Source organism: Ambystoma mexicanum, chromosome 5q (genome assembly GCF_040938575.1).
Source record: "Ambystoma mexicanum isolate Mex_15411 chromosome 5q, UKY_AmexF1_1, whole genome shotgun sequence".
NCBI lineage: Eukaryota > Metazoa > Chordata > Amphibia > Caudata > Ambystomatidae > Ambystoma > Ambystoma mexicanum.
Genome location: NC_090933.1, coordinates 792,584,440 through 792,611,829, shown reverse-complemented (window position 1 = coordinate 792,611,829; position 27,390 = coordinate 792,584,440).

Genomic DNA, 27,390 nt, shown 5'->3' with positions numbered 1-27,390 from the left:
GTTATGGTAGTGGGAATAATTCCAAGTTATCAGTGATAGCACGTGAAGGTATTTGGTTGTTGTTAAACTTTGCAGTGCAGTATCTGCAAAGTATTGAGGGGTTAGTAATTTCATATTTGTTTTCTGCCATAAGATAGAGAGCCAATTGGAACCACTTGGAATCTTCATTGTCTTCTATTTTGTACATTATGTCTACAGTTTTTGTGCTATTTTTATTTAAAAAAGTCCTACGGCAGCACACACACATATGGTTTGGTACTTCAGCAGATAAGCTTTTAAACTTTAGTATTTCTTTTTTGTATGTGTGTAGTAGAAGTTTGCCATCTGTAAAGTTGTTGCTAGTCTGTTCTAAAGATATTGAATTTTGTAAGTGGCTTTCACTTCGAAAATATTTTCTCTGGATGTGCTCTATTTCTTCGAGGAGTTCTTTGGCTGTACCATGTAGAAGAATGTTATTTAAATTGGCCAGTGCTAAAGCAGGTCTTTTGGCATAGTATAGTTTATGAACGAGATTTCTTACAGTTGAATGATGTGTTCCTATCATTTTCATATGGTGGACGGTGCTTTTGTAAATAGGTCCAGAAATGCAGGTTAATGAATGTCCTTGTAGCCATGTGTATTTGTGCACTGGGCAGGAGTCCATAGTTTGTAAAAGTTTCATTTTTAGTTTGTCTTTGCCTTTCACATACTGATTGAGGAACTGGCATAAAGATTTGAAAGATTTTTTGCCTTTGTTACACATTGATGTGCACGGCCATTTGTAGACTGGACATATTGGTTCAGTGGAATGGAGAGTGGATGCTAAGTTGGCTGGAGATATTTGTGTGAGCAGCATTTCTTGTTCCATGATGGTATTATTAACCTTTTCATACCCTCGTCCACTGCCATGTATGGTAATTGGGTTTGTTTGCTTTTGTTTGTATGCTTCTTCATTGAAATATGGTTCTGTGGTGGTGGTTTGACTCCACTCACCTGCACAGATGTTTGCAAAGCTATCTTTGCTGATATTCCGTTTGTTGAGAAGTCTGTGTTGTAGTTTAGTAGTTAGTTTTGTTATTAATATTGATATTTTATTTCTATTGCACTCGTACACATGTGTTTCAGAGCACGACAAGGCAAGGGAGGGGAACAGGGGAGAACAAAACAGCGATCTTACTAGGCCCCGTGACATTGAGAATGCACAAGTGCATGGGAGAGGGGGAGGGGAAAAGTGCATGGAAGGGGGAGAAGTGGAAAGTGTGAAGCAAAGGTGAAACAGATAAATAACAATAAATAAATAATAAAGGCAACAAACAGTGGTAGTTCAGCCAGAAATGTGCAAGTGGTAGGTTTAAGGCAGCAGACAGGGTATGTCTGATAAGGGCAGGAAGAAAAAGGTGTGGTTTCATTCTGCTTAAAACTAATATAAATAATTTCCTTTTGAGAAGGATTGCACTGTCTATGAGAGATTCCAGGATTAGTTTTCTGTGGTAGGTTTTAAGGGTTTGATGATTTCTCGCCTGTTATTCTAAGGTTCTGAAGGACTATGGGCCTCATTACACGGAAGGCGGTAATGGTTAACGGCCACCGTTAATGGTAACGTGACCGTTGACCATTACCGCCTTACTACGAGGTCCCTTAGCGGGTTGGTGCTTTAACGCCTGCTTTTTGCAGGCGTTAAAAACCAACCCGCTAAGGGACCTCGGAGCTAATTACGGCACCGCAAAATTGCGGTGCCGTAATTAGCGCCTTCCCCATTCCCATAGAGCCCTATGGGGCAGAAATGGGAATGGGGAAGGGCAATGGCGGAAGGGGGATTTACCGCCCCTCCAACCTTGGAATGGGGCGGTAAATCCCCTTTCCGCCAAGGCGGTGCCGGTATTTTACCGGCATGAGCCATGGCGCTAATAGCGCCATGGCTCACCGCCTTCCGTGTAATGAGGCCCAATGTGTCGGACCATTTTTTGTAAAATAACTATTTTGGTATGGCTACATCAAGATTTATAGGTGCAGCTTTAGCATTAGTGTTAGCTGCAGTCTTCTTAACAACTGTTAGGGCCTCATTACAACTTTGGGGGTAGCCATGGTGCTATTAGCGCCATGGCTGCCTCCAAAATCGGGTCCGGGTTCCCTGAATGGGAATTTCCAGGCCATTCTGAGTTTGGAGGGCCCGGTAATTCCTCCTTCAGGGAACCCGGCCCTGACCTTCCCCATTCCCATTTGAGCCCCTATAGGGCTCAAATGGGAATGGGTGCGGGAGCTAACAACAGGCCCGTTGTTAGCTCCCTGGGCCCCTCACGGGACCCGCTCTGGATGTCTGGTAAAACCAGTCGTCCAGAGCATTTCCCGCGAGGGAACCTCGTAATATTGCGGAATGCGTTTAACGGTGCCAGCACCATTACCGGCGCCGTTAAACGCATTCCGCAATAGTTGTAATGAGGCCCTGTTTAGTTTTACATTTTGAAGGAGGAGTCAACGTTTTTTTACTGCAAGTTGCTTTAGTGTCGCTTAGTGACTGTTTTGTTCAAATTCTTTGTATAAATTCTGCTAGAGGCGGATGCCTATTTTGCACACTTTTATTTTGATTTGCTCTATTTTTGCATTGCTTTCTACAGAGTTGCTTTTTGGTTGGCATTTTTTGGTATCTGTTGGAGAAAAAAGAAAGTGTGGGTTGGGACGTTGTGCAATGTATGTGTGCATTGTGCATGAATGTCTGAGTATGATGGTAGGCATGCATGTAGCGCTGTGTGATGTTTGAATGGGCTGTTACTTCAGGTTGGGAAGGCTATTCTCGTATTTGTGTGTTACTATACTGGTGTGGAGATCACAATACAAAGTGTGCACCTGTTGAGGTGAAATCAGTAATACTGAATTTAATGCTGTAGGGTTGATAAAATTGTTTGTTCTACAATACTAGAATTGTACAGTTTGAGTAACATTTAGAACATTATTAAAGTATTGCACTTACTTTTTTGGATGCAAAGGGAAGGTTTGTTCTGGGTTCTGTCTTGTACTTCAGACGCTGCTGGTTTTCAGGAGTGTGGTCTTCACTGCAATTGTGAAAGAACGAATTTAGTACATATGTCTGTTAATGTCACAATAATTTCACTTGAAGGATAGATTATTTACATATGCAAAAGGAATTATTTCTAGGAAGAGGTACTGTATGTGTTAAATTGCATAGCTTTGTATATGAATGGAAATTTGGGAGCATCAGCCATTGCTAAGGGGGTTAGTGGAGTATTTATAGGTGTGTCCTATGAGGTGCACATTTGAAAATATGTGTTGCTGTTGCACTGTTTAGTGTGGTAATAGATTAGTGTAAGTTGTAGTAGGCTGAGAAAAAAAGATTGGGAAAATGAACAGATTGAAAGGGAAAATGTTTTTGTGTGTGTAATTCCATTCTTTTTTTGTGCATAGATGTTTCCTACATGAGTGCTGGAAACCTTTGAGTTCTCTGACTTTGTTAACCGCTTTCCCATTAGCACCGTTCTGAATGTACACTTGTATTTGTTTGGTTTTGCAAGTATGGCAAGTGTCAGGCATTCTGTTTAAATAAATGCATTTTATATACTTGCAATGCTTTGGTAAGATAAAAGCTGGTCTCCTGTTTGTGTGTGCATTATAGGAATGTATAATAGTGTGTTAAGGGTAAGTGGTTGTGAAAATGACAGAAGGAAATAAGAGAATTGTAGGTTGGACATTGCAATGAGTAATGTGGGTAAATTAAAATGTGGAAAGCAGACAGATTTGTAAGTTAAATTAATTATAGGAGATGGGAGAAATTAGATAATTTGTTTGCAGATTATTCAGGGTTAATGGCAGGTACCCTGTTCACATGCATTTATAAAAGAGTTGCAAATGTACTGTAAACAGAATATTCATACCTGTAGTTTGTATTGATGTATGTAGATGTGGATGAAACTGGAAGGAGAAATCTTGAAGAGTGTTATAGTAGTTTTAGCTGTAGGTGCTTAGCAATCACAGGACACTTGTACTCAGAGTGATGAACAGTACATCTAAAGTGCTAAACTGCGATGACAGAGTTAGATGTAGAGTTCTTGGATGAGATTGGTGGATGGTTGTGTGACTGTTTAACAGTAGCCAATGAGGGAATGGTGCAGAGAGTGAAGTGGAAAGGGAAGAAGTGCTGCCCCTGTGTAAGGAAAGATTTCATATTTGAATGTAATTTCCCCTCCATGTGTCAACCCCCAAACATTTTGCTGCTGTTTTACACCCTGATCTAACCTTTGCCAAAGAAGCGGAGCCCTCTGCTGCACTCCTCTGGGCTTTCACTCACTTCTTATGGGGAAACTGACATGCCCTTAAAACAGTCAGTACTGGGAGACTTCGTTTCCCTTAGCCCTTACCTCATGTTGCAGCTTTTGTGCAACATGTAACAAGAGTGCAATGTCACTTACTTTACCGCACCCTTGGATCTCTAGGCATTCCAAATGCCCTAGAAACTCTCGCTGGACTTATTATGAACTGTGCAGGTGTGTCACGGACAGGACTGCTGGCAGCTATCATTTATCTTATGTTTTGAACCCGTTTTTGCCATGTTTTTCCGCACTTATCGCGTTTGGCACGAATAGGTGGCCTGGCTCCAAAATGGCCATGCCACGCGGATCTTTGTCCTGTCCTTTGGCCGTCGTGCCCCTTCACCTTCCCCAGGTCGAGCCGACCCAGGTCAGTCCTTATTTGGTCATGCACTTTCCCGCGAAACCCAAAGCTTTTGCGGGCTTCTGCATGCCTTGTGTGTGTGCCTCCAGGATGTGGGCTGGGATGTCTGTTCCCAATTCACATCCTGGGTGCCAGAGAGTCTGGAGTGTCCTGAATGCCTGGGTCCACCGTGACCTGTGATTAGTCCACGTATGGAGTGAGTGTTTGTGAGCAGATCTCCCATTGGGTCCTCTCCATTTTGGCGCAAAAGGAACTTTGGATAAGAGGAGGCCAAAAACACCACTACCATGTCACACGAACAAATGATAAGGAGCCAAGTATCCTGCAACAAGAAGCCAAGTCGAGAAACCACTGGTGACCCGCTGGAAGGTTTGGCACCCTGAGCCGCTGTTGTCCTGCGAGACCCCTCTGCATCTGATCGTCCTAGAAGGTCTGCGAAGGTGCTTTGACCCATTGGAATAGTGGGACCAACTATTCTCGGCACCTTCATGAAACGCTGCAAGTAAGCCTCTTCGGAAGTGTCCCTGGGCCAACCAGTGGGCTGACCAGCTTACATGGGACGTTTGCTCTGTCACCGCCGCCATTTCGAGGAAGTCCTCGAAATTTGGTATCCTGCTTGCTCTGTGTCCCTGACATCATCACACCGAATTTCGTACACTTGGCATTCCCAGGTCTGAAGTGAGACGAGTGCGCCCGGACTGGAGTAAAGGCGGTTACCGTGTTGCCCTGCTGTGGCAACGACCTATGCAAGTTCGCTGCACTTGTAACCCAGTTGACCCTGAATCCTGTGACCGCGGAAACTACACAGTGTCGAGACGTCCTGAGTGTCGTATCCAAATCTGCCAGCAAAGTGAACTGAACTGGCGAAGTCTGGGTTTGCCTGCGTCGGGGGCCGGTGAGTAGTCCATACCCCAACCGGTGGTCCCTAGCGCAGGAACCCATTTCTTTTCTACCGCTGTTGCGAAATAGCGGCTCCATCCCGCACTCTCACCCTGCCTCTGCCCGCAAGTGGAACACCCTATTGAAGCCTAAAGTACCTAAAAACAGGTACTTCTGAGTTGAGGTTCTGTGTGGATTACAGGGCTGGGACAGCCTCTTAGTTAGGTATATTTATGATGTCGAACTGGGTCTAATGATTACTTGCACAGCCTGTTTTCCTCCCCATCTAGGTGGTCTACATATTTTGTGCTTTTAACTCCTTAGACCCCTCGGTCTTCTATATCTATTGTATTGATTGTGATGTGTTGGTTTACTTCAGTATTATTGTGATTCTTTGCTATGGTCGAGGTTACAAAGGCCTTGTAATAAATGTGTCTATATTTTTAATATAACACCTGTCTGGAGTAATTTGTAAGTGTCCTTGCTTTGTGTGCTCATTGAGGTCTTTCAGTCACCCTCACCCCTCTTGAGATTTAGGGCCTCATTACAAGGTTGGAGGCAGCCATGGAGCTATTAGCTCCATGGCTGCCTCCAAAACCCTACCTACTCCGCCCTGGTGAATGGAGCAATTACCGGTCCATTCCAAGGTTGGCGGGACCGGTAATTCCCCATTCACCAGGGCCCTTCCCCATTCGACCCCCCATAGGGCTCAATGGGAATGGGAAAGATGCAATTTGCAGTACCGTTATTAGCTCCAGAGTCCCTTTGCTGGTCCCATCCTTAATGCCTGGAAAAATCAGACATTAAGGGAGGACCTGCAAAGGGAACTCGTAGTAGGGCATCAAGGGATTACCGGCACCGGTACCCTTACCGGTGCCGGTAATCCCTTACCGCCCACCTCGTAATGAGGCCCTTAGTCTTGACCGCTGCCATAGCTACCCTGATTGGTCTGGCTTGTCCAGTGGTTACCATGTTCCAAGAAACTAGGTTGGCCTTCTGAACCTCTGCCCCTCCAGGTCAGAGTTCAGAAATCCATCTTTACACCCCGTGTTACGGGGTCCGCGGACACCGCGGCTATTCACGGACAGGGCGTGCCACATCCAGGGCTTCTCAGCATTTGTGACATGGAAATGGGACTGGGGGATTAGCCAATCAGGTGCTGAGGGTGTCATTCATAGGGAGAGAGGGTAATCATTTATTTTCATTGCTGTATGTAGTAAAGATGGCTGTGGTTGCAGAGATGGACAGAGTCAGAGCATGGATAGTGGAGATTCTTTTATCACTAATCTGCAGTGGTATGCAAACATGTGTGGCATTTCTGACAATCGTGGATTGCAGGGAGTGGAGGCTATGTGGTGTGAAGTGCCAGGGAGAAATTTACAAGGTGTATTTACACTTTGTAAAAATATGGCTGTTTTTAACACTCGAGATATCCTGGTTGTAAATTGTGGAGGAATGTATTTGGTGTATGTGAGTGCAATAAGTTTGCAGGGTGCACTGAAGCAGTTGGTAAAGAAACTGATGTACCTATTTCCATCTGCAAAGATATTTTTCCCCAAATACCACTTAGGACTGCATGGATGTCTTGTGGTGTCTTTAATCCTCAACAAGACATAGCAAGATATTTTGTTAATGAAGGAATATCTTCTTTTATGTATTCTGTATTCATGTCATCATTCCAAAATGAGAACCTTTTGGAAGATGGTTCAATTCTTTAGTGATGGAAGGACTTTCCCAGATTGTGGTAATGCAATGTTTCTTAGTAATATTCAGAGCACACAGGGAAAGTTGTTGTGAAGTCATCTAACAGACAAAATCTGAAAAAGCCTCAAAAAAGCCCCAAAAAAGCTCCAAAAAAAAGAAAAAAAGGCTCTTTCAGAGCCAACATCACAGGCGAAGTGGACTACACTATTTAAATTTTAATTCCCCACTCTCAGATGTCAAGATTTGTACACAGACACTGCGGCTGTCCACGGATCGTGCATGTTACACACAGGGATTTTGAGGCTGAGAGGCATGCAAATGCGACTGTGCAGGCCAAGGGATTGGTCAATAAGGTTTACTGTGTGTCATGTGTAAGGAGAGACTTTGGCAGAAAGTTTGTTTCCTGAGAGGAGATCAGACAGCTACGGCTGTGTTTTTCAGAAGGCAGATTGTCTGGATTTTGGGTGACTTGTGGTTAAATTGGTTGGAGGTGCATGCAGATCGCTGTGGAGTGGCTGCACATCTTGGATTCCCTCATGTGATTGTACACTGGTATATAGGGCGCGCAATGAAGTGGTTAGATTTGGTTCCTCTTTGTGCCACTTTGATGACACACTCTCATCCAGACATTATTATTATTCATTGTTGAGGGAACAGTTTAGGACATGTCTCTGGAATCTCCTGGCAATGTGCAATTAAAGAAGGACCTGGGAAAGTCATGGACACGTTTCCAAACTCCCGAGTAATTATTTCTCATATTGCGCAGAGACAAATGTGGCTGCGTTCTTCTTCACTTGGTCCACAAATGGAGAAAGTGAGGCACAATATCAACAAGGCTGTTTGCGCTTTTTTGAGAGATGTTGGTATGTCCTTTTTTCACAATGAAAATATTATGTTTCGTAGCACACACATTTTCCGCAGAGATGAAGTCCATCTTACTCGTGCTCGGAATCAGATTTTTCTGTGAAATACACAGAATGCATTGCGACCCTTTTTGGAATTATAGCAATCCTTTTTCCAGTAGGTGTTGACCACTTGAAGTTTTCGGGACACAAAAAAAAACCATTAAAAGGCTCTTTTCAGAGCCACCACTTCCTCTCCGAGAAGCGTGAAATACCCCAAAAATGTACATGTCCGCTGACTGTCCGCTGACTTCTAAAAATGCACAGGGCCCTGCAGCATTTCATTGGCACTTCTATTTTTAAACTGTGAAAGGCGTCTCTGAAAAGAACCTTTTGTATGTTTTGTATTTTTTTGTTTGTTTTTAACAAGACACACAAGCAAAGGAAGTGAAGGGACTGTAAGGAAGGGGCACCAACCAGAGGGATAAGAAAGAGCAGCTGGAGAGAGGAAGATGTTGGGTGGGCCTTAATCAGGTATGTGGCAGAGGTTCTCATGCTCCCGGACCGTAGCCTCGAAAGCAATTCGAGTGTCTCCCCCCTGCAGAGTACCGTATCGCAGTACGTACACAATATATTGACCCTCGATAGGTAAGGGTCTTCTGCAGCACGTATGGCCTGTAAGGCTGGTTCACGGATGCGCTGCCCCACAGGAGTGTTTCTTGTGGTGGCAGGAGCAGAAACAGCTTGCTGTAGAGGAACTCAACCTACTACTTTTATCGCAGGGGACAACCCCTCCGAATTGCACCTGTGTGGAATGATCTCAGGTGTCACCACATGGAAGTAGTCCCGTAGCTGTACAAACCTGGATTGCCACGACTGAGCAACATATGGCACTCAGTGCAGTGCACCTTGTGTGCACAAGCTTTGGTTACCCCTTTGGTGGTAAACAGCCTCCGCACCCAAGATCCGAGGGGGCTGTGAGTAGTAGGGACTTCCACTACCTCACACTCATCATCCTCTTCATCACTCTCTGCATCCAGGCCCTTGGGGAAGTGGTGGTGGTGTAGGGGGTGGGGTTTGTGCTGAGGCAGAACTAGCACCAGCAGGAGCAGCAGCAGCCATGGTTGCCATCTTCAATAGTGTCAGGAACCACCAGAATGTGCGCAGTGTGCAGACAGGAAAAAGCAAGCAAGAGTAATCCAATCCAGCAATGTGGAGCAGTGTCTGTCCTGGACCTCCAAAAATAGAATGAGAAGCAGCTCTGGGGTGTGGCCTTTTAGAGGGGTGCTAGTGCGTACTCCGCGGACAGCACTCATGTCTCCAAATCAAACACTTCAAACACCAAAAGGGCTCAAAAAGTTCCCAAAAATATCCAGATTGTTAGAGACATGGTCTGGGACATATGCAAGGGTGAAGTTTCACAGTAAAATACCTTGGATTCCTCAAAAAAGCACTTTTTTAGAGTCCAGGGGCCCAGAATGTGTCCGCGGTCAAGGACCCACGCTTAGCGTGGGTGCGGTCACATGATGACATTGCGGACACGTTCGCGAATGGGATGGCTGTCCGTAGGATACTGAATGCGTGGGGTCGGTTGTACGCATGCGCACACGTGTTCTACGGACAGGTTTTGGGTCCCCGAACTAATTAAAAGTGCGACACATGTGCTGCGGACATTATGGACAGGCGGGATGTGGGTAGGACCCCGAGGGTGGGATGCGCATGCACACAAGTGTCCGCCGGACAAATAATTAAGGGGGCATCACAACTTTGCGAACATGCGGACGGGTTATGTGTTCTACGGACATCTCCATTTTGATTGCGGACAATACGAACAAGGGGGGTGTTCTTAGGACTCGCCATTTTGATTAATTACGGACAGGAGGACAGATTATGTGTCCTACGGACACCTCCATTTTTATTGCGGACAGTGCAAACAGACATAGGGCCTCATTGCAAATCACCTGGTATGGAAACAACGGTGGCAGCAAACCCGCCGCCACCGTTGTTTCCATGCCGGGCGATCACAACTCCTGCAGGCGGGAGGTGATGTTCCCGCCAGGTTTGACCTGGCGGGTTTAACACCGCCCGCCTGCAGGCAGACGAGGAAACACCGGCAGCATTATGAGATGCTGCCGGTGTTTCCATGATCCCCATTCCCATCGAGTCCAATAGGACTCGATGGGAATGGGGATTAACACCATTCCGCCTCCGTGATTCCCGGAAAACCGGGGTTGTAATGCCCCGGTAATTCCGGGAATCACGGAGGCGGAATGGTAAAACGAGTTCAGCGGTAACCAGGCGGTTTTACCGCCGCAGTTACCGCCGGACTCGTAATGAGGCCCATAGTGTCCTTAGGACACCCCCATTTTGGTTAATTACAGACATCACGGACAGCCGCACCGTCCGCAGACACCCTAACAGCCTTTTAAAAAGAAAACACAGAGAAATATAGGAACAGTATACATAATACTTTATTATTGTACAAAAATATAGAAATTATGAAAGAGAGGAGGAAGCAGAAATTGAGACATATAAAGGGGAATTAGGGTTTTCTACATGTTGGGTTTTAGGGGAGGAAAGGATTGACGTCTCATCATAACGTTTTTGGTGATGGGGATTTTTTGGGGATAGTTGATTGGGACATGGAGAAAGGGTACAGGTGCATGTGGGACAGTGATATTTCATTTTTTTCCATGATATGGTTTTCTACAAAGTTCTTCAAAATAATGAAATTGGTCATTAATTGATATATTTTTTGTTCTGAATGCTGTAGATGATTTTCCACAGTGTCTGTTTGTTGTTCCATTGGTACATGATGTACTCTTTCAGTATTATTCTTATTTTCTCTATGTTCTGTTAAAGAAAAATAAATGTGTTAGGTAGATATCAAATAATGTGTATTAATTGGCTTACTTTGAAAACTGCAGTGTCTACCATTAGTTTCACTGTTTTCACTCATTGCATCCCGGGAAAAACTTTCTTCAAGCCACTCCAGAGTGCTAGCAATTTCTGTGTAAAAACACATAAATGATTTTTTAGTGTATCCTACTAAAGAAAGTTTATAACTATAGGAATTAATATAGTGTACTTATCAGTTTGTTTTTCAGTTTTCATGTTACTGCTTTGTAGGTGTGCTGTAGATATTTCCTGTGCAGTTTCTGTATAAAGTATCAGTGAGGTACAGTGAGTGTATAAAGTATCAGTGAGGTAATTCTGCTGGAAGCATATGTTATTTTCTTTTTTGGTATGTTCCATTGTGTTTTATATGCTATGTAATTGGACTGTTGGTGTCTTACATATACAGTCTGTACTTCTTATTTATGTTTTAATGTAATGTATGTATATGCTGCTCTTTGGACATGTTCAGTGTGTTTGTTGTATGATACAACCATGTAAGATATCCCTGAGCTTTTAGACAGTGTTGATGTTGACGGAATCCGTCCACGGACATTTGCATGGTCCGCGGACATTGCAGCCAGTAGCATGGGACAGGGGGTTCAGTATGTTGTATGGTATATCTATATAAACTAAGGGTATCCTAGTAAAAACCTATCAAATGAATGATATCTATATACAGTGAAAAAAATTTGTTATGGTTATGTTGCGCTACTAAAAACCTAACCTATGAAATTCAGTGAAGCATCTTTGTTAAAGGGACGTTACGGTTAAGTTGTGCTACTAAAAACCCATGAAATTCAGTGAAAAAACTTTGTTAAAGGGACATTATGGTAAAGTTGCGCTACTAAAACCCTATGAAATTCAGTGAAAAAACTTTGTTAAAGGGACGTTATGGTTACAAGTAAAACCAAAAAACCCCTGAAATTCGCCAATTATGGTAAGCGAAGCAACCATAACTCGCGCCACCAGTGTGCACTGCTAGGAATAACACCCATGACATCAAAGATGACATCACAAATATCATTGATAATAATTTGTCCTGGGTGAGCTCATGTGAGTTTCTTGCTAATACTGTAATGGGTGGTACAGACTGTACTTCTTTGGAATTGCTAGTTGAGACATTAAAACAAATTAGGTAATGATCTGACCAAAAGACATCATTGATGTCTACAAGGGATACCTTAGTGTTCAAGGTTAGTATCCAGTCAAGGATTCTACCTTTGGTGTGAGTGAGTGTATTGACAATTTGGGAGAATTGCATTTCTTGTAATGCAGTATGGAATGCTGTAACTCTATGGTCAAGAGGGTAGTTGAAACCGAGGTTTATATCACCTAATAATACTAGTTTAGTATTAGGTTTATGTAGGGGGGTAATATGTAGTGGGATGTCAATATCCGGATGGTTGGTGGAGCTAGATGATCTATAGAAGAGAAGGAACTTAATGGTTGTTTTAGGGTTAGTGGTAAGTATAAGGCCCTTGAAGTGCTTGAAGCCCTCTATTCTATCAGTGCTGCAAGATCTGAATTGTAAGGATGATTTGGCAATGATGGCTACTCCTTCTCCCACTGAGTCTTGTCGGTCTGATCGGAGTATTGTGTAGTTTGGTAGGATGGCTGAAGTGAGTAGGTGGCCTGATGCTGGGTGTAGCCAGGTTTCAGTGAGAGCTATACAATCCAGTTGGTGTTCCAGAATGAGTTGTGTACTTCAAAGGCATGTGTACCTAGAGAATGTACGGTCAGTAGAGCACCTTTCAGATGTGAGTTGATAACTACATTCTGTGGGCAGGGTGTGACGGCTGGTTTCATGTGTGGGTTTTTACAGCGTGGCAGTGTTTTAGGCAGGTGGCACTGCGGGTTGGAAGGACCTGTTTCTGGAGTGAATTTTTGCTTAATGTGGGTGTGTGCTGGAGTAGTTGGCAATTTGTCCTGTTTTCCAAGTGCATGGGGTGTGCTGGTGGGAATGTGAGAGTCTAGATTTTCTAGAGTTCCCACTATTGGGGTGGAGGATGGCGGGATGCGGTCACGGGCTCTTACTCGTAGTCGTCTCTGGTGCATTGGACCTTGGCAGGGGACTGTGAGGGGAGAACTGACTGGGAGGGGGGTATAAAAGGAGGGTGGAATTTAAATCCGATATTGTTGAGCGCCTCCATGTATAGTGTTGGTAGTGTTCTTGGATATGCTGGTGGATGGAGGGATTCCAGACGGGAATGCTGCTTTTTTGGGTAGAAAGGGGTGGGACAGGGTACTGGGTAGTGCCTTGGGCAATAGACACAAACCAAGCCTTAGTCATGGTAAGCATAGGTACCTTTGGTGCAGGCTAAGGAAAGCATGCCTTTGTTAACTTGTGTGTGGTGCCTGATGGTAAGAGGTGTGACGGATGGGTTGGGGTGTAGATTAGTGACTGTGAATATATAGAAAGGTAGACAGAACCCAATAAGCGGTTGAAACATTGCAATGCGAATTGTTGCACAATACATTTCCTAGGATTACAAGGTGGACTATACTCAATGGGCAGAAGAGTGACTGAAGAGTTACAATACGACAGAGTAAAATAGAATGGTGCAAAAATTCAACAGTGGTATGCTGGATTGTACAATTTAGTTGAAATAGTAGCAGTAACACTGTTGGTGGCTACCGTATGTTGTATAGTGCAATGCAACATGATTAGTTAAAGTGGTCATTGACATGGGACCTCATTACAACCCAGGCGTTAAGGGGTTAACTGCGCCGTAAAAGGTGGCGGCGCCGTTAAACCCTTAACGCCTGATTACGAGGTCCCTTTGCGGGTGGCACTTTAACAGCTGCTTTTAGCAGGCGTTAAAAAACCATCCCGCAAAGGGACCTAAGAGCTCATTACGACACCGTAATTAGCGCCTTCCCCAGTCCCATTGAGCCCTATGGGGCAAAAATGGGAATGGGGAAGGGCCATGGCGGCATGGGGAATTACCGCCCCGCCAACCTCGGAATGGGGCGGTAATTTCCCATTCCGCCATGGCGGAGTCGGTAAGTTACCGGCATTGACCATGGTGCCATTAGCACCATGGTCCAACGCCTGGGTCGTAATGAGGGCCATGGACAAGGTGTGACTCGTTGCTATGGCGAGGCATACATTTATAGTTATGTGTTATTGTTAAGTACTAGTTTGATTTACTAAATGTAACTACAGGGCAGTGCTGGGCCGTTTGAGGCTGCACTTAGCATATGATAACAGAATCTGAACATATGAGCATATAGCTTACTTATGATGACTATACCAAACACAGAAGCCCTCTTCTGCAATTGAACGGCATTGCTTTGACATCTGCTGCTGCATTTGACATAGGATGGCAGCACCTGGATATGTTATGTCGTAACATTCACATTTCTGGAATATGACACATTAACTGATATCAATTGACAGTTCTGGGTATTTTAGACTGCTCCTGGCATATGAGGGCATCACTTGAGTATGTGAGGCTCTGCCCTGGATAGTATGACTGTACCAAAGATGTGCAGTTTTAACTGGAATAGGAAGGCAGTACCCGCATTTCAGAGACTGCACCCAGCATATCAAGACAGCATCTTATAAAGGCAGCATCACATCGGTTCATATGATCCAACAATGTGTGCCTCCATTTAGCATATAATGTTTATACCTGATGGTTGAGACTATCACTGGCATACGGTTGCATAACAGGCCATATGAGAACCAACTGGCATATGAAAGTCAGCTTGGCTAAGTTGCTTCTTCATTGGTGCGTACCCAGGCCATTGCAAGGCAATCATCTTGTTAAAATATAGCTAGTAACTAAAATCGTATTTTGTTTCCTTTTGTAGCAGCTTACTTGTATGCTCTGTTATGTGCTAGCTCATGCCACTTCCTGTAATGCCATCGGGGACAAAGGGGCTGTGGTATCACTTCCTGTGAAGTCATCCGGTTAGTGCCGTCACTCCCCTATGCTAGCATTTTGCTGTATAGACTTGTCTGTAAGAATGAGATCGGTCAGGCACAACAAAGCACACTATTACATTGTTCCTAAATCGGCATTCTGTGCATTCTGGTTATAGTCTTATTTCTCAATTGATGTTATATTACCCTTGACTTTCATAGCCCTAGCTCTCCCTAAGAAATGTCTTCTTATTTATTTTGTATTAACTCTCTCCATGTTTAAACACTCTTTGGACTCAATGCGTCAAATTCCAACATAACCTCCAGTGCCATGAAATGCCTTTTATTGTGAGTTCATCCTCTTTATAAAAGTTTGAATAGGCATCCTTAGCTTGCTCATCCTATTTTCTGCTGGATTAATGATACTTTCTGCATAATTTCGAACGGTTCTCAATGAAATATATTCAATTCTGTCTCAGATACTAACATTAATTTGTTTCTCTATTTGGGGGAAAAGCAAGGATGAGGTTCCACTCGTGAGGCTAACACACAACACTAATTCCATGTTTCGCCCTTATTTGCAAACGGTACAAAAAACAAATGATACATCTTCCCCACCTGCACATACATATTTTTCGGTTTCCAGAAATCCAGAGCACACAAGGTGTTGAAACTTGCATGCATCTGAAAAGTAATACTAGAAGATGCAACTGTTTAAAAGAAACAAAGGTCCCATTAGTCTTAAGAGAAACCAGCAACATAAAATCCATCAGCATTGATTCTTTCCTAATTGCCAAAGAGATTCGTGTGCAGGGTCAGTGTTTCTTCTGTCCCTACGGATCATCCCTCAGTAAAAACAAAAACAGCAGATAAACTGAAAATGTTGAACCCAACAATAGTTTTAAATTAAATATGTGTTTTTCTAGGACACTAATTCCACAAAGGATGCTTTAGTAAACACTGAATTCTGAAGAAAACAAACACATACATTAGGGCCCTTCGGGAACGCAGAATAAGGACATGAAAAAGCAAAAAGAAATACAGACAATCAACTGCCAAATGGAGAAAGCAGAAACATTACCACAGTCATAAAACGTAACACCTCCAACTTTACCATTACACAAATACAGGTTTCTTAGAATGACGTTAAATAAGGCTATCACAAACAGAGCCTTGTTTTAAGAGGGATCTTCAAAACGTAGGTCCTTTTTAATAGTATGCTGGTAATGCTAAAAATATATTGTATTATAAAAAGGGCCCCGAAACTGAACCTAAAAACTACTGTCCAATCTGCATCCTCAATGCTGACGGCAAGATCTTTGCCTCGGTCTTGCTCTTCCATCTTGAGGCCTGGTTTCGAGAGGCAGGCAGAGTTAAAATCCTGCAGACTGGGTTCAGAAGAGGGCACAACACTAACCTTAATGGCCTTATCCTGAGGTGCATGCAGGATACAATCTGGAAGGGGGTGAATAATAATATCTATGTGGAATCCTGTGACTTGAAATCTGCCTTTGATCTGGTTAATAGGTGTCTCTTATGGTCCAAGTTCCTTAAGTAGGGGATCCCAGTAGGCCTGCTTTAACTTATTATAGGTCTCCACGAACATTCTAGAATAAGGGTCAGTTTGGATCATGAGGCCTGTCTCTCTAGGAGATACAAACAGAAAGGGGACGGAGGCAGGGGTGCATTCTTGCCCCGGCCCTTCAAGCTTTATTTATCTGACATTGATGAAACAATTGAACCTAAAGTCTTCGCTCCTCCTAAGATGTCTTACATTAGGTTTATTTGGTTATTCTATGCTGACGATCTGTACATTTTTGCCAGACACCATTAGACTTACAAAGCTTTAGTCAGGCTTTTGCCACTTAAGAAGAAGAGAACTCATTGGGCATAAGTCACTCCAAGACAAAGGTTTTACATATTTGTATAACATTTAGGAAATCCTCCTTTGGAAATTGGGCCAGGAAAAATTTGATGTGGTGGATAACTTAATTTATCTGGGATTTCCATGTATTACATACCCGACCAAAAAACATTTAAAGGACCATCTGCTCTGTAAATTAAGGGCTCACATTACCCAGATGTGTAAGATAAAGGCACAGTACTGTACATTCTCTATTATACCCCTCTTAAATGTGCTGCCAAAATTGATATATGGCCTTGAAATTCTGCAATTTTGGGTATTGGATTCTATAGACCAGTTGGAAGTGCTACTGTGGAGAAAAGGCCTGTGTATTCCCAATGTGGTGCCCATTCCGTTCATTCATTTTGAGTTGGGATTGATTTCAACGGGAATTCACATTAGGTGGAAATATATCCAATTAAAAGCTTCTAAAACCATTGGAGAGTTCCCTTTATGATGCACTGGGAGTAGTAGTGCACTCAGGTTCCAATCCGGCAATGATTGGTTGGCCATAGCTGCCAAAAAATCCTGGTGGAATCTGACATTAAACTGAAAGTTTTACTACTTGACCCAGGAAAAGTGAAAATGGTCCTGCACATCAATGATTGGTGTTGCGCTGTAGATACATTTCATGGTTTTAAGTCTTTGAGCCACCTTCTCGAAAACTGGTTGTTTTATTATCTTACTTGCAGTTATGTCCAAGCTCTAGGGCAATGTTTGATGTTATGCGCTTCAGGTGTTGATACGTAGAAAGATGTCTCCACTGGAACAAAGTGTATATAGATTGTGTAAAGATGTCTTAACATATGAAACATTGAAGCATTTGATAATATACTGTCCAGGTTTTCATGGGTATCACAGGTCATACTACAGGCAAGTTTGGAGTAAAGGGACCGGTATCTTGGATCCGGAACACATTTGGCTGAAGTGTCTTTCCTGTGATTCATCTTCTTTGATATTAGCAGTTACTGGATTTCTTAAAAGCTTAAACCTCAGGGAGCCTCTACTGAAGTACCACTTTTAAGTATGAGCTATCTCCTTTTTTTCTCTTTTTTCTCTTTTTAATCAAAAAATATTTTCATGAGTGACTAGGTTTTGCAATGTGGTGGCATTGTAAAACGCATTGTGAAACATATCTACTGTTGCTGTTGATGTTTTTATAGGATAATCTTTCATTTTCTTTTTCTTATGTTTGATATTGTTAAGATTCAACATGTTTTAATCATTATACAATAAAATAGATTTAAAAAATTGTATTATAAACACCAATTATTTTAAAATAACAGGGATATTGTATATTATGTTGGTATTTTATGGGACATTTACCACACTTTGGTCAATAGAAAGTACTCCAAAGGTCAAATAATCTATGGGTAGCCCAAAAACCACGTTCTATGTAGCCCATGCATCAAATAGTTGATGAAAGCCGAACTCATATATTGGTGGTATTTAAAAACATGTGAACACATTGGGCCTCATTAGGACCCATGCTAAGGGTTAACGGCACCGTAAAAGGCTGCGGCGCCGTTAACCCCTTAACGCCTTACTACGAGGGCCCTTTGCGGCTTCCGACCTGAACGGCTGGTCCGGACCAGCTGTTTATTTATTTATTTGCATTTATAAAGCGCACAGAACTGCCCTGGGGCATCGTGGCGCTGTTACAGCAGACTTAGTCATGAACACAAGCATAGGAATGTGTTTACAGATGTAAACCGAGTTACCGAGTACATTTCACATTGGTAATAAACATTGAGCTTAGAGGTTATGCTATGCTGTGGTTACAATGCAAGCATGAGAGTGCATGTGGAAGACTTTAGCGGAATAGGAGGGTTTTGAGGTTTTTACGGAAGGTATGGTATGATTTTTCGTTCCTTAGTGAGGTAGGTAAGGAGTTCCAGTTTTTAGGTGCGAGGTGTTGGAAGCTGGTTCCTCCCGCCCTGGATCTTTGAAACGTGGGGACATCAATCATGTTGGTGCGGTGAGCTCTGGTGGGTCTGATGGAGGCTTTCGGTGTGATTCTTTCTGCGAGATAGGGTGGGGCATCCAGGGATAGGCATCTATGTGTGATGGTCATGGCTTTGAAAAGTATGCGTTCCTTCACGGGTAGCCAGTGGGCATCTTTCCTTGCTTGCGAGATGTGTTCTCTTTTTGGAATGGACAGTGCTGCCCGGAGCGCATTGTTTTGCGTGATTTGGAGTTTTTTTAGGTTGTGGGCGGAGGTGCCTAGGAACAGGGCATTGCAGTAGTCTAGTTTTGTACCTATAGTGGCTCTGGCGATGGACAGGCAGTTTTTGGCGGAGAGAAAAGGCTTGACAGCATTTATCATCTTGGTGGTAAGTGCCGAGGAAGAGGCTATGGCGTTGACCTGGCGAGACATAGATAGTGAGGCATCTAGGTGAACGCCTAAGGTTTTAACAGTCTTGGAGACTGAGATGGTGGAGTTGTCGATGTTGAAGGATTTGTATTGGGGGGGGAGTTTGTTGAGAATTTCATTGGTCCCTACTATGAGGATTTCGGTTTTGTCCCCGTTTAGGCAGAGGCCGTTGGCCGCCATCCAGGTTTGGATGGCTGTGTAGATTTTGGTTAATGCTGTCGCATCTTCTTCGTAGGTCCCAGTTAGAGGGAGTAGTACCTGCGTATCGTCTGCGTAGTTGGTATACGCTATGTTACGACAGTCGAGGTCATTGAAGAGAGGAAGGGTGAATATATTGTAGAGAGTGGGGGCGGTGCAGGAGCCTTGTGGGACGCCGCAGTGGATGGTGGTAGGGGTTGCCGAGGCAGTGTCTGAGAAGACTTTCATGAGTCTGCCATTTAGGAATGAGGCCACCCATGCAATGGCTTCCGGGGAGAAGTGTGCTTCATTTTTTAGGTGCATGCCTAGGATATCGTGGTTGACAAGGTCAAAGGCGGCAGATAGATCCAGTAGGAGAAGGAGTGCCGGTTTGCCTTTATCCATAGTGTCAGCAAGCTGTATTTTCAGATCAAGTAGGGCTGACTCAGTTCCGTGACCTGGTCGGAAGCCTGACTGTCTTTTTCCTAGGATATGGTTGGTTTCGAGATAATCCTGGATTTGTGTGTAGGCCATTTTATCCAGTATCTTGAGCAGGAAAGGCACAGTGGTGATGGGCCTGTAGTTGGTAGCTACTTCAGGGTCGAGGGTGGTTTTTTTTAGAAGCGGGCGCACCCAGGCTTCTTTTAGACTGTCAGGGACAGTGTTGGTTTTGAAAGAGGCATTAATGAATGATTTAAGGAAAGGGGCGAGTGTTTCAGTGCAGTCTTTGATCAGGCTGGCGGGGCAGGGGTCTCCTTTACAATTGGATGGTTTGATCTTGTTCATTATCTCAATAACTTCGTGTTCTGTGACTTCCCTGAATTTGAACGGGGTAGTGGGGGCTTTGGTGGATGTGGTTCCCGAACTAGGGCTCGTGGTGGTGGGAGATTTGAGGTGCAGTGATAGGTTTTTGTGGTGCTCCTTAATTTTTGTTTGTAGGAGTTCAATTTTATTTAACAAGGCAGATTGTATGGAGTTGCACCAGATTTGGTCTTTAACAATGTCTTGTGATTTGGTGGCCGGTGTGGTGAGTTCGTTGAAAATGGCGAAGAGTTCTTTGGATTCGGAGCTTGCATTAGCAATTCTATCATTATAAGAGACTGATTTAGCTGTGATTATGGCTTTTTTGTATTGGGCAGTGAATTTTTTGTAGGAGGATAGGGTGGCTGGGGAAGGCGATTTCTGCCAGGAGTTTAGAGCTTTTCTTTTCTGTGAGCGGAGTTCTTTGAGTTCAGTGGAGAACCAGGTATTTGAGTGTTTGATAGTTTTGGCTTTTTTGGTCTGCAAGGGGGCAATGGCGTCAATGGCGGTGCTTATGGTGCTCTTGTAGATATCTGCTAATTCTGACGGGTCAGATGACTTGAGGTCTGTGGAGAGGATGTGAAGGTGGGGTGTAATTTTATCTTTAGTGAGATTTTTTACACATCTTGCCAGTGCTGGGGGGATGGGGTTAGGTTTGTTTGTGTTAGATACAGCGGGAATAAAGAAGTGAATGAGGTGGTGATCTGACCAAGGAGTCGGGGTGATGGAGCTAATGTCGACGTGACAGTTGTGGTCAGCTATCCAGTCCAGGATACGGCCTTTGTTGTGTGTGGGTGAGGTTATTTTTTGGTCGAAGCCTAGTTCTTTTAAGGCTAGTGCAAGAGATTTAGCAGGCTTGTCCTTTTTATCGTTATACCCCAGGTTAAGGTCACCTAGAAGGATGCTTTTGGAGGTGAGTTTTAGGTTTTCTGTTAGGCGGTGTACAAGGTTCTCATGGAACTCTGTTAGGGGGCCGGGCGGGCGGTAGACTAGGTTGAAGGTGATGGTGGAGTTAGGGGAGAGGGCAATTTTTATAGCTAGAGAGTCTATGTTGTCACCTAGATTGGAGGTGATTTGTCTGGCCTCGAGGTGATCTTTCAGGATGAATGCTACCCCACCACCTACTGAGGAGAGGCGGTCTTGCCGGATAATGGCGTACCCCTGTGGGATAGTAAGGTTGAGGGCTGGCCCTGCAGCGCTGTGCAGCCATGTCTCGGTGATGGCTAAGATGTCGAGGTCCAAGCTAATTAGGAGTTCGTGAATTTCAATGGCATGGGCAGGGATGGATCTGGCGTTTATGAGGGCACACTGTAGGTTGTGTGTGTGTTGGGCCGAGGTAGGGGTGGTGTTGAGTGGTGTCGCCGGGATGGGGTGCGGCATGGTGGGTTTAGGTAAGGGTGTTTTGACTGTAAGGGATGGCGTGTTAGGCGTGTTAAGAGTGGTGGGAGGTGCTTGGTGGGTGAGTCTAGGGTATCTAGAACGGAGACCTAGGAGTTGGTTCCTGGTGTGGATGGGTCTGGTGTAGGAAGTTATGCTGGGTGGAGGATGACGTGCTGTGGGGATGCTTTCAGTGAAGAATGATGGTAGGAAGTAGGTGGGAGGAATGTTGGAGAGGAATGCCAGTGGGGCAGCTGGTGAGCTGGTGGATTGTTGAGGCATGGCGAGGGTATCGTTCAACATGGCACAACTAGAAACAGAATGCAATGTGGGCAGCAAAATCAGGGCACAGTATGCGACCATAAGGCACAACACAATAGTGTGGTCTAGATACGACCATAAGGCACAACACAATAGTGTGGTCTAGATATGACCATAAGGCACAACACAGTAGTGTGGTCACTATGCGACCATAAGGCACAACACAGTAGTGTGGTCTAGATACGACCATAAGGCACAACACAATAGTGTGGTCTAGATATGACCATAAGGCACAACACAGTAGTGTGGTCACTATGCGACCATAAGGCACAACACAGTAGTGTGGTCTAGATACGACCATAAGGCACAACACAATAGTGTGGTCTAGATACGACCATAAGGCACAACACAGTAGTGTGGTCTAGATACGACCATAAGGCACAACACAGTAGTGTGGTCACTATGCGACCATAAGGCACAACACAGTAGTGTGGTCTAGATACGACCATAAGGCACAACACAATAGTGTGGTCTAGATACGACCATAAGGCACAACACAGTAGTGTGGTCACTATGCGACCATAAGGCACAACACAGTAGTGTGGTCCCTATGCGACCATAAGGCACAACACAGTAGTGTGGTCTAGATACGACCATAAGGCACAACACAGTAGTGTGGTCTAGATACGACCATAAGGCACAACACAGTAGTGTGGTCACTATGCGACCATAAGGCACAACACAGTAGTGTGGTCTAGATACGACCATAAGGCACAACACAGTAGTGTGGTCTAGATACGACCATAAGGCACAACACAATAGTGTGGTCTAGATACGACCATAAGGCACAACACAGTAGTGTGGTCTAGATACGACCATAAGGCACAACACAGTAGTGTGGTCACTATGCGACCATAAGGCACAACACAGTAGTGTGGTCTAGATACGACCATAAGGCACAACACAATAGTGTGGTCTAGATACGACCATAAGGCACAACACAGTAGTGTGGTCACTATGCGACCATAAGGCACAACACAGTAGTGTGGTCTAGATACGACCATGAGGCACAACACAGTAGTGTGGTCTAGATACGACCATAAGGCACAACACAGTAGTGTGGTCACTATGCGACCATAAGGCACAACACAGTAGTGTGGTCTAGATACGACCATAAGGCACAACACAATAGTGTGGTCTAGATACGACCATAAGGCACAACACAGTAGTGTGGTCACTATGCGACCATAAGGCACAACACAGTAGTGTGGTCTAGATATGACCATAGGGCACAACACAGAGACTACACAGTATTACAGTGGTCGCTGGGCGACCGTGGTAACGGTGCTATTGTCAGATGGCAGCATATTGCAGAGCAAGGCAAGAGCATGGTTGGTTGGCTATGGATTGTGCATTAAGTATTTTGTTGCAGTTCAGAAGCACAACGGTGCATGTGGGACCTTGGGCGTAGCAATGTTAGGAGGTGCTAGGTCAGGGCTCTAGCTCGAGGGTCGGGAGTGGATAGTGGAGGAGGGGGGCAGTATGCTTACCCTGTAGGTGGACGGCAAGGGGTCCTGGCTCTAAGCTCGACTATGCACTCCACCTGGAGCAGCACGGGCAGAGTTTGTGGCCCCTGGCTCCTGATGCTCCAAACAGGCCCTCAACAGGCCTTAGAGTGGCCTTTGCGCTGGCCGCCGGCGTGATCCGCCTGCCGGCGGTTACAGCTGATTTTAGCGAGGCTCAGCCTCGGTTTCAGGCCGCGCTGCGCCCGGCATGCGTGGGTCAGGCGGCGTGTGGGGACAGGGTCAGGCAGGCCCTGTCCGTGCTCCTCGTCGTCTCGTGGTTTCCCCGCTGGGCTGGGGTGCTGGGGGGGCTCCTGCCCTCGCCCCACGGTGTGGAAGAGTGACTGTTAAAGTAGGGACCCGCAAAGGGACCTTGATTGCAATTACGGTACCGCAATTTGCGGTACCGTAATTGCCGCCTTCCCCAATCCCATTGGGCCCTACGGGGCAAAAATGGGAATAGGGAAGGGCCATGGAGAAAGGGGGAATTACCGCCCTGCCAACCTTGGAATGGGGTGGTAATTCCCCCTTTCTCCATGACGGACTCCGGCATGGACCATGGTGCTAAGAGCACCATGGTTTAGCGCCGGAGTCCTAATGAGGGCCATTATCTTTAAAGTAATGATGCAGGCCTAATTTTGATGCATGTTTAAAAGTGGGAAAACATGCATAAAGCTAATTGCTTTATGTATGAATGCATATCCATATGCCGACTGAAGCATGTTTTTATCTTTCAACAATATTTTCACAGGTAATATGATCACTAGAGGTGTAATTGTGTTCCACCATGCGTGTGATCCAGATTTTACATGGAGATATTCCATGTGGATAATCACATCATAATAATTATGTGTGTGGAAAGCATGACTAATGGAACATAACCCAAAATAGTCACCTAGTCAAACCTGGTCCAAATCAGGGATGGAGCCCAAAAAGCAGTGCAAGAGCAATGAAAACACGTCAGTACAGATCACATAATAGTTGCCACATGAAACCAATGACAAATCAGAGGATGTGTCAAAATAAGAGTGCATACACTGCCATATTCACTCCAACACAGAATCGTGGAAGAAGAAGTAGCGCAATTAATTTATCTGTGGAAAATCCAACCACTAACTGAAGCTGTGGATCAGCAGCAAGTAGGCCAGGAGCAGCACATCAGTCTTCCAAGCAACTGCCCCAGAAACAGTTCATCGGCATGGCCAGCAGCATCCCGCTCTGCAGCAGGCAGCCCTACTAATTGGTGACATCAGAGGGAAAGATTTCCAAGAGTGTACAGGATAAGGATGTGCAGGTCCAGGGTGTATCCCCTAGATGTGAGAGACCAGCAGCTATTTTCCATCACCTGAATGGTCCTGACCACAATACAATCAGCTTTGGCTCAAAGAAAGTGTAACCTAGAACGCAATAAAGAGAAATGAAGGTCAAAGTCTTTGCTTCTTTCAGTCTGGATTCCATCCGTAGTGCAGCCCTACAATAGATACCCTTCAAGTGGTGGATGCTGCTAAACAAATTCAAGGCTCACTGCGTTCTTGGACTTAGTGACCTCCCAGCTGTGTATGACACAGTCAATCACACAGTTCCAATTAGCAACATATTCTGACAAATGGATTTGTGTGGGCTGGTTATGGCTGTTTAGTTCTGTCCTGCATGCTTGTCAATGTTTAGATCAAACCTCTGGATAGCTCATGGATGCGTCTCCTATTTAAGATAGACTTTGCTTCCCTAGAAAGTACACCAATCCGAATGCTTTTCAAAATGTTGGCATAGGTGAGGTCTGCAGACTGGCACATGTTTTCAGTTAGTTCTCTGTATTGGAAATGTTGCCAGAGATTTACATTTCCTATGCTGCCAAGAGTTTTACAGCACAGTCTGTGTACTAAGGTTTTAAAAATCGGTTCACCTATTGCTGGTGTTAATTAAAGAAGATCTCTGAAAACAATAACGTGTTTTCCTCCAAAGAGTTCTTCGTAGTCTGTTTTAAGGGCTTCTTGCAATCTGAGGTGAATCAAAGCCAGCATTAGGTTGGAGATCATGCTCACATCATCTATTAGAAGCATTTTCATTTGTTTCAAAACTCTGTGTAGCTCTATAGCAGCTTCTGCTGAAAGTTTGTAGTAGTCTAATTTATTTTGGTGTTCTACTGGAAGCCGTAGCAATCGATGTAAAGTGACTCCACCTATGTTGTAGGCAGCTAAACCTGTTGGGGCAGTTACAACAGCTGAACGCTTGATGTTTGTCAATGGTTGGAGGAATTTGCTGCTGATTTTTATTAAGAATGTTTTGCCTGAACCAGCTTCACCACTTACATACAGAAGTATAGGTTTTTAGTTTTGACAGGTAGAAGTTTTAGTTCGTGTTGCACGCCATGTTCAATTTCTTTAGTTTCTTCTAGGGAAATGGTAAGCTGCTCATTGTTTAGTTGTGATATCAGTAGAGCAAAGTTTTTTCTGCAGATTGCTCATACTGACATATGGGGCCTCATTACGAGAATGGAGGTAGCCATGGAGCTATCAGCTCCATGGCTGCCTCGGTTCCGGGCTCCATTACCGGGTTCCTACAATGGGAACTGACTGGGTTACTCCGACATAGGAGGAGCTGGTAATTCCTCCTTGCAGGAACCCATCCCCATTCCAATTTGAGCCCCCATAGGGCTCAATGGGAATGGGGATGGAGGTAATAACGGGCAGATTACATCTAGCCCGTTATTGCCTCCCTCTTCCGCTCGTGGGACCCGGAAAGCACGTCTGGTTGTACCAGGCGTGCGATCCGGGTCACGCGATGGGAAGCTCGTAATCAGCGCTCACGGAATGAAGGGGTCCGGTCCTGTACCGGCCCCTTTCATTACAGGAGCGCCAGCCTTATAATGAGGCCCATGGTCTTTTCTACTTCAGTAATGGCAAATTTTGCCTCATTTGGTATGAGTGGCTGTCCAAGTGGTTCTTGGCTTCATGTAAGAGAAGGTTGAATGCTGTCAGGAGTGTCTATATTTAGTTGAGCTTGAAGTTCTTCTTCTTGTTGGCGTTCATTGTCCAACATGTTTTTTTTATTGCGTAAAGTTTATATATGTTATAGTGCTTTCATTTACATTGTAGGCATCATCACAGGAGGCATGGGTGTCCAATGAATCTTCTTCTTTTCTCCATGGTTTAAAAAGTTGGAGTAGGGACTTGTAGTGCAGTTCTCTATGTTGAGGAGTTTTTAATGATAGCTTTGTATGATTAACCAGGCTGCGTTTGGTAAGTTTAACCAGGCTGCCCTCACAACTTTGGACTATGTATTTACTTTTTTTCTCATCTGGTTTAATATAATTTTTGTATGAGAAATTTTGGGCTATGCGGTAAAGACACATGGTTTCCAAAGCAGTACTCCTGCTTGTGTAGTATGTGTCCAGTACATTGTTTTTCAAAATGTCCTGGCTGTTGGGATCATTTTTGGCTATTGTTTCTATGGGCCCCATTACGAGATTGGAGGTAGCCATGGTGCCATTAGCGCCATGGCTACCTCCAAAATTGTACCGACTCCGGTCTGGTGGATGGAGCAATTACAAGTCCATTCTGAGGTCAGAGGGACCGGTAATTCCCCATTCACCAGAGCCATTCCCCATTCCCATTTGAGCCCCCATAGGGCTTAATGGGAATGCGGCAATAACGGTACAGCAAATTGCGGTACCGTTATTGACCCCGGTATCACTTTGCAGGACCCGTTCTTAACATCTGGTAAAACCAGGCGTTTGGGAAGGACCCGCAAAGGGAACTCATAGTAGGGCGGTAAGGGATTACCGGCACCGGTGCCCTTGCTGGTGCCGGTAATCCCTTACTGCCCACCTCGTAATGAGGCCCTATGTCTTGGTATGATTTGAGAACTCTTTTTCTGGATGCAGCAGGACCAAGGCTTAGCCAGACTATGTTTTCAGATGTCCCATACAGGCTGCACCCGTCAAATGGTCTGTGGTTTAGTAGCAGCCACATCTCTATGGGAGAGCATTTTTATGCCAAGCAGATCATTTTTGTGACAGTGTTTTGTCAGATGATATGTCATCCCAGAGGTCTTTTAGCTCTGTTTTCTCAGCTTTGGTTGAG